The 15,988-nt window shown below is 36.0% G+C and overlaps 1 long non-coding RNA gene across 2 annotated transcripts; it reads right to left on the minus strand.

Moving 5' to 3' along the window:
• Positions 1–11,404: 11,404 nt before the first annotated feature.
• LOC138698123 (uncharacterized) lies at positions 11,405–15,477 on the minus strand. Of its 2 annotated transcripts, none has more exons than XR_011331701.1 (3): positions 15,378–15,477; positions 14,860–14,965; positions 11,405–12,229 (listed from the first exon to the last, which is right to left on the minus strand). It is a non-coding gene; the product is annotated as an uncharacterized lncRNA (long non-coding RNA). The 2 variants fall into 2 exon arrangements; XR_011331702.1 differs by having other exon boundaries at positions 11,405–13,752.
• Between the last annotated feature and the right edge of the window lie 511 nt (positions 15,478–15,988).

Below are 15,988 nucleotides of genomic sequence, written 5' to 3' on the forward strand. Positions count from 1 at the left end.
ACTTTAATTGATGTATTGAATATTCCTTCAATCTCTGAAGATAACGACATCACAGAGGTGGTTGATTCTGAGTGAGCATTAACCGTTTCTTCAGTCGCTGAAGAAGCTGGCACCGCAGAATTTGTTAAATCTGAGCCAGCTGTAGTTTCGATGATTTCTATCTCAAGTGGGCAATCTGTAAGTTGATCTGGAGCAAAATCTTCGTCAACAAACACATTATGGTTTTGTGACCAGATAGCAGAACCAATGATTGGAAGATTTTATTTCTTCAAGTGCTTTCTTCATGGCTTCTTCAGACCATTTGTCTTGTTCCGTCTTCCTCTTGAAAAATTAAACCATCTGAAAACACATTACGACCTTTTCAAGTAAAAATTAAGATCAGTGTTACTGATTTATAATTTAATTAGTGTGACTTAATGCCTCAACTATGTAAAATGATCCAACACACTTTATTACAATAGACAAATACATACAAAAATACAGCTAACACTTATATAGTCAAATAAAAGTGGCAGGGCAAAGAGGATAAGTTATCCACTTTGCCCTATTCACTTTGCCCGCAGACGCCACTTCGCTTTTCATTTAAGGTTATACAAATATAAACGTCAATAAATTTCTTCGTAGAAGTAATCGTATCGCCTATATATTACTATCACATAACAAAATGTTTCTGCAGTATTGTGTGTTGTAGATTTGTTTCTCTTAGCTTAAAATATTTTATGAAAACAGTCAATTTTCATCAAACACACGCTGACTTCTTCTCTCACTAGCTAGAATGACGACAAGTCAGTTCCAGCAGCAAAATCTGGTTGAGATTCTTCCCCAGCATAGCAGAAAGCGCTACCCGTTGCCGTTTCTAAGAAATATGCATTATTCTCTTTGCCCGGGTTATTCGTTTTGCCCGGGTCTCCCCTAATTGAACTTTCATTCAACTGTCCATTCATGTAATCCGTATAGAGAGATTGTTGAAATATACCTTTGTCCATATCTATCGTTATGTTATGCCCCGCTAATTTAAGGGATAAATTACGGTGGTCAAACATTAGCAACTGTCATGCACTTCATAGTAAGTTTTACGAACTGTACTCTGTATGCAAAACTTACTTCACAAACTGTACACGTTGCATATACGACGCGAACATGTGGGCTCGCATTCTCGAGGAGAACGTGGAGTCAGCATTTCAGCTACGACGCGTGCGAGATTAGATAGTTCCATAGCCCTCTTTTGCTCTGGAACTCATATGTAAGACCGGCTGATTACAGAGAATCCCATGATTTTCCGTATTCTAAATTAACGCAAACCCAGGGTTTGCGTTGAGAGTAAGACTGGCGTATACGAAATGTACTTCATTTCAGTAGTACTCATCCTTTTCTCACGCGGCCGGGATAGCGTCATGACGCGACCGAACTCATAAATACCAAAGGCTCAGTCGGGCCCTTCCTCTTTCGTGTGTTCACTTCGAACAGTTCAGTCAGTTTTGTGACCGCAAGACAGAAGACGGTGAGAAGCATGTAAGTCAACCAATCGAAGCCGGGACCATGGCGTCCGCCATCGTCAACACTACTTTCGTCTCATGTACTGTAAGTTATAACATTTCATCATATACCAATTGCTACTAATGTCGAGAGAGATATATTAAGTTGCTGCTAGTGTCGAGAGAGATATATATTAAATGTTACTAATGTCAGAGTAATATACCACATAGAATATAATAAGGAAATATCAGTGCTTGAAATTCAGTGAATCGTGTTTATTTCAAAGTTATATTTTGATCGCATTTATTTAAGACGTAATGGATTATTCCGAGGTTTTTGAATGGCACTACCTCACGAGATATTTCGACGGACAATATGGTTTTCAGTATTCGGGAATCAAAGCCGAATGGCACCTGACTCAACAAACGCCTTTGTAGATGAAAACTTTAAATGATTTTACAATGTGTAACGAAGTTTGCTCGACTAATTGCACCTTATGTAACCAAGCTGACGCACTGAAGTTTCCATATTATTTCACTGTTTAATCAATTGCATTCAAATATAAGCAATGGTTTATTTTCCATTTTGTTTTCATTTAAACTCATGTAACTGAGTAGGTATACCAAGTAGGTATATCCTAGATTCTCTTTTATTGCTTAAGTAAAGTAAAGTAAAGCAAAGTAAAGTGAAGTGAAGTAAAGTAAAGTAACAAGAAGCATACATAACTTACTAGATCTATTAAACATTCTGCAACTTTTCATAATTTAGCTGAATAGCTAAATGTATAACTCATGTATATAAGAAAGTTTACTATATATTATAGTATAACCAGTGAAGTGACTTATTTGATTTGATTAAGTTGATATTCTTCGTGCCTGATCCAACCTGTGATCCTGTTCTTGAATACGCAGTACCTAATTAAGATAATAGCTCGACCATTACCATCCTGAAATATCCTGACGTAAACTAAAATAAACTGGTGTCAGAATTTAATTATAACCTAACTGTGACCGACAGCATCGGCCATAACGAAGTTGTGCACAACAGCAATGTTGAGCCAGAAGAGCTCAAACACAACAGTTGTATTACGAGTCACGTTGCATTATGCGTGCTCTTTTGTAAAATTTTATTTTTATTTCGTAATGATAATGAACAGATACACATTAGATCAATAAGATTTGTGTCTGAGGAAGGAATTATTGGTTTCGGATTTTAGTTATCGTGCTCCCCGATCCTGCGATTTTCATTTATCGAGAAAGGTACACTATAAGGGTTCATGAGAGCAATCCTAACACTTTGGAGGAACTGTAATACAATATTCCGGTGAAGATAACATAAACTTCCAGAAATTCTCAGCGTGAATAACTTTTTGTGATGGTATCAATAATGCGTAAGTACGTACAAAGGAGCAGAATTTGCAGCACTATGTATAGACATTATATGTTCCATGCTAGGTTTGCTCTATTAGTCGGTCTGACGTAGTAAAATTTCTCGACTTACCGTCCTCCTCTTGACTGCGGAATAGTGTTGTACAATATTAACTATTTAAGAGGTCATGGTATTTGTACAAAATGTAATTTTGTCTTGACATCTAATTTGTTGAGTTATTACACAAAGTGATTTTGAAAGTAAAACAAGCAGCTCTAATACGTTTCTGAAATGGTGTCGTAGCCTATATAGGGGAAATAGGGATAACATAACAAATGGGGATGAAACGACATAGTCTATGTTCTAAGGAAACGCTTAAAGTTAATTTTGAAACGGTTCAGAAGTTGGTAGCAATGATCGCTACAAACATTCAATATGAAAAGACGTTAATTCTTGAAGCAGATGCAGACTGAAGAAAAATCGGCTCTACAATATATTGTTATTCAGGTATATAATGTAATTTTCTACCTACTTATATAAATCTATTGAATATTGTAAAGCCGAATTTTGAAATATAGGTATCCTCCTTTATAAAGACTGAAGCACACTTTTTGATTCTATTGAAAATAAAAAAGTATGGGAAATTATTTTTGTTTCCTACCAATCAGTATAAAACGACATATCAGCAACTTGGTTAAAATGACGTAGTATGTCGTTTCATCCAAATAACTACGTCATTTTACCGAAGTAACTATATAAGTGTGTGATTTTTTAAATTTGTTTCAGATTATGTCAGGGTAATACAAGAGAATATCACAGCGACATTCATGGGAAGAAATTCAGATACAGCGAGCTATCGATGCTGTAAATGCAAAAGAAATGGGACGGCTGATAGCTTCCAAGACTTTCGGGGTTCCTCAAGCCACCCTGCGAAGAAGAGCAGGAGGAAAAACTCTGCGTGCTACAGGTTCGAAGAAGGGCTTAGGACGGTATGCAGTGACGTTTCCCACTGAGCTGGAAGAAGAACTAATAGGTCACATCAAAATAATGGAATCACATTTATTTGGCTTGTTTTGTGATGACATTAGAAAATTGGCGTTCGAATTAGCTGAACGAAATAATCTAGACCACAGTTTCAACAAAGAAAATGAAATGGCTGGCTGGGACTGGCTACGAGATTTCAGGCTTAGAAATCCAAGCATTTCGCTTAGAACACCTGAACTATCTCAGCTGGTCCAGCACAAGGCTTCAAGAGGCCACATGATATTCTATGAAACTTTGGATAAGGTGGTTCGAGATAATAACATTCCACTGGAAAAAATCTGGAATATAGATGAATGTGCTCTTACATCTGTTCAAAAACCGTAGGAGGTGGTTGCTACCAAAGGAAAGAAGCAGATTGCATCCTTAACAAGTGCCGAAAGTGGTATGTTGTATGAGTTCTACAGGGACATTTTACCACCACCCCTAATCTACTCAAGCAAGAGGTGGAAAAATGAACTCACGGATGGAGCACCGACAGAAACTCTGGGGCTTTGTGCTGAATTAGGTTGAATGATTGGCGAATTCTTTCTGTCCTGGATGAAATATTTTCAAAAACAGTAAATGCAAGCCAGGAGAATAAGGTTCTTCTGCTTTTGGATGGACACTCATGTTATAAAAATTATAAGTTCTGAATTATGCCAAGAAACATGGCATTGACATGTTGGCCATCCCCCCTCATTGCACCCATAGGCTTCAACCATTCGATGTTTCGTTCTTTGGCCCATTGAAGACCTACTACAACCAAGCCATAACAAAATTGTTGAAGAATAATCCCGGCAGTGGTTACTCAATTTCAAATTACCAGTTTGTTTTCAGAAGGCTATGGGAAAGCAGTTACAGTCTCTATTGCTGTCAGTGGATTTTTATCAACAGGAATTAGTCCTTTCAATCCCAATATTTTCTCTGAGCATTTATTTAGCCCTGCAACTCCCACAGATAGACCAGAGAACGTCAATGACTACACTAGCACTCCCATAACGAGCTCAACTCAACCTTCTGTTGAGAATACAGCAGAACCTTCAACTAGATCTATAGAAGCAATGGACGGACCACTTTATGTCAAACTGCAAGAAATCTCACCTATTTCCTCAGCTTCACGATCTGGAGAGAGAAAAAGAAGAGCTGAAGGATCGCAAGTGTTAACATCCAACCCATTTATTGCGGTATTAAAGGCCAAAGAAGCTAAGAAGAGAGCTGTGGAAGAAAGACGTACTGCAAAGAGAGCAAAAAAATAGCTCCACTTTGATCAATGCTCAGAAGAAGATGAAAATTGTGACTTTGAAGTGAAAAAAAATGACAGTGATGCAGACTGCATCTATTGCAATGACTTTTTTAATAGATCCAAGGCTGGAGAAGTGTGGTTAAAGTGTTTGAAATGTTGGCTTTGGACATATAATGATGTGTGGGACTTTCAAAGAGAACAAAGAATTTCATATGCGAATTGTCTGAAAATTGATTTAAGTGTGTTATATTACGCAATTTGCTAGGATAAAATGGCATAGTGTTACTATTTTTTGAACACTACTAAACAAAAACTATAAACAATTTTGCATTAATATTTGTAAAAAATAATTGCCAATTAACTATAGGCTTACTGTTATTTGCAAATAAAAACTAAATTTTTGTCAAGTATTCACACTTCTTTTCACATTTTCCTTAGGGTATGTCATTTTATACCTATTTCCCATACTTAAAGTTTAAAATGCAATTTTATATACCCTACTTTATATATTGACACCATGCAGCGAATCTGGGCTCTGTTCAGAGATTCACAAGCTATATCAGCACTTCAAAGTCAGTAGTACACGGTATGAATTCTGAACAAGAGTTTATCCCGAAGGAGATACTCCTAATGCATACCCTTAATAGCCCCAAATACGGAGCAATAAAATGGTTATAAAATCCAGGCAACCCGACTGTGTTTATACTTCAGTTTCTCCTGAAGTGCAGACCTGTAGCACATTTCTGAAACACTGTTATTTTGAAACTTTATGCTGTGAATTTTTAAGCACATTAAATACAGGGAATAAAAAGATACCTAAGAGTTGCGGAAAGGATGTGAAGTGAGACTCATTCTAATGTAAATTTAACTATGTCGTGAAAAAGACACCTCCTTGTGCTGTGTTGCTAAAATATAAAGTAATCAATTTCTCTTTTCTACCAGATATTCCATCTTAGCTTATCACTGCAGAGTACACATTTATTATGCATGTTTAAGATCTCTTAACAAAAGACGCAGAAAAAAGATGACACTAATAATGACAATGACGAGTATGAGAATGACGACGATAAAGATAATGAGGATGAAGATGGCATTTGAAATTAGTGATAAGGATGAATATCAAGATAATAATGCCGATGAGGCTGATAACGACAATGAAATGAGGATGTGAATAAAATTAGGATGAAATATTGAGAGTGAATATCAGGACGATAAGATAATAAGGAGGAGGATGAGGTAAGAATATTAGCGGGGAAGAAGTAATGACGAAATCGAAGGTGATGATAAAAGAGATGAGAATGAAGATGATGATAGTAAGAGTGGTAACGACGGTGATAACGAAAAAGGTTAGTAGAGAATGAGGATAACAGCAACAATAAGGATGATAAGTATGCGAATCATTAATAGAATGTGTGATAACGAGAACGAATGCTTAACGAGAATGACGATGATAACGAAAATAAAGATGATAACGAGTGTGAGATTCATAACGAGAATTATAACGAAGATAAGGGTAATAGGGAGTATGAGGGTCATAACGAGAATGAGCATGATAGCGAAAACGAGCGTATAATGAGATTGGGCGTATAACGACATTAAGCAAGATGTCGAAAATTAGGATGCTAAGAATTAACCTATTTTGTTCTTTGCTATATACCTAATATCTTAATATTTCAACACAAATATTCGTGTTTGCATCCAGAAGTCAAATATATTAATCTTACACAATCTAAAAAAAAAAAAAAAAAAAAAAAAAAAAAAAAAAAAAAAAAAAAAAAAAGACAAAATAACTCATGTAAACCTAAAAGGGACTAAATGAAGCATGAAAACCAAGAAAGGCTAAATAAGACAAAAATGACTAAAAAGGACTGATAATTAATAAACAATTATATTTACAGTATAAGAAAACTGTCTTGAAACGGTAAACAATCTAGCTACTATACTACAACACATTTAACTTTTTTAATCTTATTGCTTCGATAGCTACATATGCCTTATCGACAATGCATTTAAATTACAGTGACATGTACACATTTTTGGCCGAATCTCAATTTTTGCAGTTTATTATTGATTTAATTCTTTGCTACCATTTCACAAGTGAAGTTCTTTTCATAAATTTGTTACTTTTTGGAACAATCACAGTTTAGAAATGCCGAAATTTTCAGCATCAAACGCAAATTTACTTCGGAAATGGAAAGGAGACGATTCTAATTCCACAACAGATAGTGGAAAAATCTTTTGTCATGCTTATCAAAAGAAAATAGCCTATGCAATAAACAGTGAATTAAAATATTAGCTTTCATATCAGGCCTTCTATTGTCTAGTTTCAATAATAGGCCCATAAAAAGAAAAATTTTATCCTGAACTGGAAATCTCAGTGGTTAGAATACCAGCAATTAAAGCCGGCAGACTCGAGTTCAAGGCCCGGTCAAGAATAGAACTTTTCTCTTCCAAATTATTCAATATTTATGCTGATTATTGGATTTTACTTAGCTTATATCCAGAATTTTATTATTTTCAATTTGATCAAGTTTTCGAAATATTTAATTTTTCCCCGCTTTTATTGTTTATTTAAATTGAGAGTATAATATTGGGGTCCAGCATCCGAGGCAATGATGAAATTTGCTCCTATTGCATCCTGTGTTGTTGAAAGTATATTTTCAACATACAGAGTATTGTTGACAGACAATAGAAAAAAATTGCACCAGAAAATTTAGAAATGTACCATATCATATAGACTATTGTAATCAACACACTTATTTAAAAAATGTGGCATATATTATTTCAGTTCACTTATCAGTAAAAAGTAAGTTTCCTGTTTTCCATTATTCATTACTTCGTTATTTGTTCAATAAAGGATCGTGTGTTATCATTTGTATAAAGATCTCAAAAAGGTATTTCAAAAACATAAAAATCTGAACCCTGGTCATAACGAGAATATGCGCATCGTGAAAATGGGCTTATAACGAAAATGAGAGTGGCAACGAAAATTTCGACAATGACTGCGAGAGTCATAACGAAAACAAGCGCATAATGAAAATAGGCGTATAACAAGAACGAACGTGATAACGAGAATGAACGTAATAATGAAAATTAGGATGATGACGAGTGTGAGGATCATAACGGGAACGAGTGTGATAACGAGAATTAACGCATAACGTGAATGATCGAGTAACTACCTACAATGAATATGATAAAATTTGAGTAGGCCTAATACCGGGAGTGAAAATGATAATGAGAATAAGGGTGACGAAAAGGGCGAGGGTCATAACGAAAGTGAGGCTGATAACTAGAATAGGGGTCATAATGAGCGTGACGGGTGGAGAGCTTGACGACGGGGGGCGAGAGACGAGAGGGAGAGCGTGACGATGGGGGAGGACGGAGAGGAGAGCGTGACGACGGGGGTGAAGTTAAAACGGGGAGAATGCGTAACGATGAGGGAGAGCTTGACGACGAGGAGAGTGAAACAACGACTGGGGAGAGCGTGTCGATGGCGGAGGACGGAGAGAAGAACGAGACGACGGGGGAGATCGTAAACACGGAGAAGGATGAATATGAGGGTTGGAGTGATAACGAAGCAGAGTATGAAAGGTAGGGTGAGCTCGATAGACAGGGACAGTAGGAAAGCGAGGGTGAAGGTGATAACGAGAATGTGAGTAGAATGAAGCTGGGCGCCCACTTAAGCTTGGTGCCTACTTAGACGAGACGAAGCGAAGAGACGAAAATTTCTTCCGCCAGAGAATCCTACATGTAATCAAATGGGAGCCCGCCTACTGGAGCGGCGCAAGGCGAGGCGACGCGAAGATTCGTTGTCGTAGAACTCTGGAGAGCAACCAGGCGACGTCACTCCTCGTCTTGTTTCTTTGCCTCACTTCAATGTAGGCGATAAAAGGAGACAAAATATTCTTTTTCGTCACCATTCGAACACTTTCGGGTCTTCATCGGTTGAACTTCCTCTACTTCGTCGCTCGGCAAATAAAATGTACCATATACCACAAGCTCCACATTTTAGCATAGCCTTGCCCAACCAAAGTCATATCCTCTCTATTTCATGCATTAATTTATTGTTATTGTTATGTAATAATCATACATCGCAATTTAGGACAAAATGTCTATTTTGTACCTGTACGAGAAAGGAGAAAGTAACGATTAATATTTACGCTTCATGAAAATTTAAAGTTATTCGTAGTGCCCTAAAATGCCCTAAAATCATTGTTAGAGTCTAATTTCTTAACATTCGGCTTTAAATGCCTAAATCAATGTAAAGTTTCGTTATTTCACTATTTAAGCACATGCTCATACATGTATATTAAAGGTCAGTTTTTCATGGATTATCACTACCAGGAAAGGATGGAACGTTGTATTTTCGTCAAATAGAATTTCAACAACAATGAGATATAACGGTTAGTTTGAATGTCTGTTAGCTGTTCCTCTTTCCCTTTCCTTATTTGTGTTGAGAAGTTTTAAGTGGTAGGACGTTATCCTGTACAGCTTAATGCCGCAAAATAAAAGTACTATGCTGATCCGGCAATAGTTAACAGAATTTCCACAATTCACTTTCTATGGAAAAATAATATTCTACGAGATTTGAAGCAAACAGGTATGTAACAATAGTTGAAATAATATTTTAATGAGTAGATCTATTATAATATTTATACATTGACTGAGCTATGCTGAGGTGAAATTCTTTTAAAACAACTACACTTTAAGCTTTTAAATTTCGATAGTTAAAATATTTACAAGCCATTGACATTTTGGTTGTTCGAAGCAAATAATCGCAGTTTGTGATAGGAATACGGCAACACAACATTGTCGCGATTGTTTTTCGCCACCCCGGTTATTGTTCTATATTCCTATTATTGACTATTTCTTTGGTTGATCCTTTGTTACTCCTTTCTTTTCCTATGAGTTTCTTCCTCTTGTCATAGATAGCGCTCTCTTTTGTTTTCTATTTCTCCCTTTAGGATTTATTTTGTATACTGGAAAGCGAGATTACGTTTGTGAATAGAGATTCACCTTCCCATTGGTCGGTTAAATTTCTAACGGTTCTTTTGTTTACTTGCGTGAGGCGTTCCAGCCCATAGACAAATAACAGATAGATATGCAGCTCAATGCTAAAACAATGCCAACATAGGCTGCCAGGACGACCGTAGAGCCATCTGTAGTCTTTTGTAAACAAAACGGTAACAGCATTTTTACCACCCACCTCTACTGCTGTGTCGGTAACTACGTTCACTACTATACCAAGCCATTCTATTTACTAGTACAGAATGAATTATTTCTTTTAAAACATTTCACTTTTGGTGGAAATGTTTGAATGCAAATTTTATTTTTTTTTATTGTATAATATACAATATTGCATATATATCTTGTAAAAGGAGAAGGTCTATTTGAAAAAAAAAATCACTACAATGTACATAACTATTTATATTGCATTTTTATTATAATTTTATCCTCCTTTCCCAGCCCACCTGCCTGTAACAACAATCAATAGTTCTCAGCTTGGTATTTCAGTTTGGGAAGGAATGGAAAGGGAACTTTTAGGGATTTAAATTTCCTTCTACATTTTTAAGCTAGCGACTTAATTTCTGTATTCAGGAACCTCTTGTTATTAGTATTAATGTCCGTAAGTTCCAGCAGTACCAAGTGAAAACTTTAGAGTTTATTATTATTTTATTTTCACCTATTTTAAAACATCTATTCCTACAAAATATGTTACTGGTCTGACAAAAAATGGACATGCATATGTCTATGATACATATAATTTAACAGCAGATCCATAATTTGAATTTCGAATGCGGAGAGTTAAAAATCTTTAATTCAATTTTTGTGTCTGACTAAATATTTCACATATTAATTTTGAAAATATTTACTTTACCCAAAAAAAGTCTCAGCAGTTTTGTTAACCATACTTGTCAGAATATGCTGTAAAAATGTCAACTTTTTAGCATGAAATCTGTTGAAGCTTATATTATTTGAATTAGGAAATGGAGTAAAAGTAAAATGCGAGAATGACTACCATCACAAAAATCTATTTGTAATTGTGAAACTAAACTAAACCATGAATTTTGAGAAAGATGATGGTTATAAACTTGCCCCACATAAAAATGAAAAGTCACGGATAATTTTAATTCTGCAAATTGCATTTTTCTCGAAACCTAACCAAAATTTCACTCATCTCCCTCCACACATCCATACTACCCTCATATTTCACACAGCCGCCTCCTACTCTACAGCACAATATGGATCGGACAGAGCAAGCGTAGTTACAAATGAACACAATAGACACAATAGTGTTCCAGAAATATTTATTTGTAAAGTAACATAAAAGAATGTTGAAGAAGCACAAAGAACACAAAATATATTGTATAGGTATTATTACTAAATTATCAAAATATAAGGAACAACTCTCAGTGATCATTATTACTATTATTATGCATTCGTCTGGCTTTTAAAAGCCACTTTATTCATGCACTAACAGGGCACACTCTGTGAGTCAAACATTTACATACTACAATTCTTTTACATTTACATACTTCTATTAATATCAGAATACACAGTACATTGTCGATTACACAGATCAATTAGGGATTACATTGCTAGATAATTAATTTACCTATGTATGAATTGGTATTTATATATACGAGGTAGAGTGGAAAGTAACGCACAATAATTTTTTTCTGCATTGGTATTCCAGCTGGGATGTTCACATTTCACCGAGATAATGTTTGAAGTTTTCGCTACAGACACAATTTCTTTGCATGTGCAGCTCTAGCAAGAGAAGCATGAACTACGCAACAAAGATGGCGCGCATGTTACTGTCGTCAACTTGTGAAGAGCAGCAAAGTGTTGTGCGATTTCTATTGGCTAAAGGAGTGAAATTCAAAGGGACATGTGTGGCATGTACAGGGAAGACTGTATGAACCTTAGCAATATCTCCAGGTAGTGCTCATTCTTCAGCCTTTTTCCAATATTCTAAATGTTTGCTGGTACTGCTAAGTCTACAGCGCAGATCCTTACCATGTTGAGGATATACTGTGACTCCATTGAAACTGTCGAACAGGGTATCAATCTCAGTGACAAAAGCAGATGTGTATATCGACCTATCTTCCAGGAGTCCTGAAACATTAAACATCAAGAGCATAAATTGTAAAGTTGGGTTATACTGTAAGTATATGCCAATCAATGGTGGATTTAAAAATAGCCAACAAGGGCCATAACCTAAAGCAGCAAATTTCTTCTCTCTCTATTCAAATTAATTTACTCTCATATAACCACACTTTATGCAACTGGTCATAACAGAGAACAACGAAAACTATTAATAAGGTAGCCATAGTTCAAAATCAAAGACAAAGCAAGTTGCAACATTTCTCCACACTGTTTAAGGGCAGTCATGAGCATGTGGAATCTACAACTAACATTTTTTATCACTAACTACCATAATATTGAAGTGAAGTCAAAATCTTATGGATTCTAATTAATGGCACTTCATTACATTTACATTACTAGTTTGGTGTTAGAAATTCTTTTAAACCGATAAATTTTCCAAGACCTTGCTGAAACACTACTGATACCAATGTTTCCAAATTTTATCACTCATGAAATAGGTTCAAACCTATATGAAATTCTAGAATCATTTTGGTGAATATTTAGCAATGTAATAATTGTGTTCTTAGGAAAATATGTGGGGCTAAGAGGGATGAAGTTACACGAAAATGGAGAAAGTTACACAACGCAGACCTGCACGCATTGTATTCTTCACCTGACATAATTAGGAACATTAAATCCAGACGTTTGAGATGGGCAGGGCATGTAGCACATATGAGCGAATCCAGAAATGCATATAGTGTGTTAGTTGGGAGGCCGGAGGGAAAGAGACCTTTGCGGAGGCCGAGATGTGGATGGGAGGATAATATTAAAATGGATTTGAGGGAGATGGGATATGATGATAGAGACTGGATTAATTTTGTTCAGGATAGGGACCGCTGGCGGGCTTATGTGAGGGCGGCAATGAACCAGCAGGTTCCTTAAAAGCCATTTGTAAGTAAAAATTGTTTAAATTCGTATACTATGCAAGTGTTCAAGATTATAAACCATTTTAACACATTTTTCTCAGCAAAGTACAATGTTTATTGTGAGGAAATGAGATATTTATGTCGAAGAATGTTTATTTATGTGCTACTTCTGTAATTTCACTAGAAAACAAACTGATACAATGACATGCTATATGAAAACAGTAATATATGTCTGGTGTTGGTGGGACTGGAATGTGTTCTTTGGCAAAGGAGGAGGGACACAGGCCTGTGGACTTTCTTTGATAGGTTTTTGAGGGTTGTAGGAATTTGAGGTCTTTTTGAGGAGACAATTGGGTAAGTTCATTTTCTGGTAAAAGTCGTATAGTTGATAGAATGGATGAAGGATAAGAAAGTTGTGCGGATGAAGGGTAATTCGACTGTGAGTCTGAATGTGCGCTTGTGATTGATCCATCCAAAGATGGAACTGCCGACCAGTTGAGACCTTTTCTCTCTTTTGTTTTAAAATCAGTCTCTGAAAAGTGACGACTGCATACTACTCTGTTGAACAGTGTCGTAGCAGTATGTTCGGTATAGGTTACACATATACTTTCTGCCCAATGTACAGCCCTGTAAAATGTAGAAGTATTAATTAGAATTACCAGTAAATAGAATAGGCCTACTCTAGTATCATACAACCTTGGGTCTATTATATATTCTGGGGCATTTAAGAACTACGAATTTTATGATACTGTTCGAAACTCTAAGCTCGTATATCATACAGATCGAGTCTCTTTCTAGGTCTATGATTATGTAACTAGCAAAATATGCAATTAGGTAGTTACTTTGTAGAATTTCTAGGCATTATTGACAATGCCGGCTTTGTTTTCAACAACAATTTGTGAAACGGGAATAGTCACAAGTTTGTACATGCAAATGCAAAAAGACTGTTGCGCATTCTCAGATACTTTCATTTCAAGTAGGGTTGTCTAGTGACAGTACTAAATAAGAACCTTTTCTTTTGATCCATTTTTATATTTAATATGGTATTTTTCCTGAAAAGCTACACCAAAAGAGACACAGTTTCCTCTTGTTTCACTGGATTCTGTGTGATTTATATAGTCATAAACATGTGATTTTAGTTTCCAAGCACAAATAATTTCAAAATAAAAATCCTATGACATCTCTTTATACTTATGTATTGTTGTAGCTCCTCCCGTATTTGTTACAATGTTACTAATTTATTACCAACATAACATATGAGAGGCCAGACTTAATTAGGTTACTAGGGAAATTGTCTATTTCTCTAGTATTGCGTTCTTAAACTCTCTAGTGTTATACTTGTAGGAAGTGGAGAGACGGGCTATAACAATGCATTAGAATATACCGTACAGGTAAGCATTAAACGATTTTTATGCTGAAAGTATTTGTGGCTGCAAAATAAAACCACGTGTTTTACATTATACTGTATAAATCTCACAGAAACCTGTGAAGCAATAGAAGATTGCACTTTATTTGGTGTAGCTGATCTGGGCAACTACTATTGATATTGTTATTATCACAAAACATGTTTGACTACTGCAATATTGCACAGCTAATCACGTGCTTAAATGTTAGGTTAGGTTTTAGCATATAAAAATGGACTCGCCTAAAAAAAACATTGCTGTATTACTCTCTGTAGTTACAAATACAAGAGTAATTTAAAGGAATATAGATTAAGTAATCAATATTACTAACCTCAACATTTTTCGGGAAGTGGAAAAATGGTAAGTCCGAATCCCTTCTATTTGACCCCAGACAACCAGGCACAGAGCAAGTTTTTACCCAGGTTTTCTGGGACATGCTGGAATGACAGACAATACTACAGTGATTTTTCTTACATCCCTAATAAGTAATTAAATAATAAATACATATTATGTTAATCAATTAAGTTTATTAAACATATTATGTGTTTAATTCTTGCATTGTTTGCTTGAAACGTATCAATCATGTCACCTCACAATAACTTCAATCACAATGTGTTAAAACTACATCACAATAATTATTCACTTATATTTATAATTTCAGCAAATAAATCTCCATTTGTAAAATAATAAGTACTAAATATCACCTCCTTCTCAGAATAGCATAGGTGAACACATGTAACACACGGTAACAAAAGACACGAATACATAAATAACACAAAAAGTGCTCATTATGTTTCATTTATAATCTCAGATCTCCACTGCAAAATAAGTACGTAAATATCATCTTACCTCAATAGAAGAAAACACGTGTAGCACAAAACTTCTGAGTAATGTTACCCAAACCACGTTGAAATAGGAATGAAAACACATAACGGTACGCAAAATATCGACGCAGAATTCGATTTGTTGATTTGTTTGCCATCTATTGAGGAATTATTGAAGGAAATATGACTTATTGCTTACCAATGTCGGTAGATGTCTCTCAGTTCACGTTGTAAATAACTCAAATCAAGTTGCACCCCCCTGTTCCAGCCTGCCCGGGGAGTCATATTTCTACCAGCCGAGAGGAAACATCGGCCAGCCGATTGTGAGTGGTGATCGCCAGACGATCTGAGTGGAGTTAACTTACCTACCAGGTCCGGGATGGCAGCGGGGCTCGACCGGCGTAGCCTGGTGGAAGTCACACATTCATCATGAGTTATATCCTACATCATATATACTCAAGCTCAAGCTCAAAGTTGTTTGCCCAAAGGGCAACCTGTTTTAGGGTCTTATATATGCCCTCTTCAGGTTACGACATTTTCTCTGCAGCGACAGTTGAGGCGTGGTCCTGGCTAGGCTTCGCTCGTTGGACTCTGCACGGGTCAACGTCTTCTCCGCTCACACCAGGCTGCTGCGTT

Source organism: Periplaneta americana, chromosome 4 (genome assembly GCF_040183065.1).
Source record: "Periplaneta americana isolate PAMFEO1 chromosome 4, P.americana_PAMFEO1_priV1, whole genome shotgun sequence".
Lineage (NCBI taxonomy): Eukaryota > Metazoa > Arthropoda > Insecta > Blattodea > Blattidae > Periplaneta > Periplaneta americana.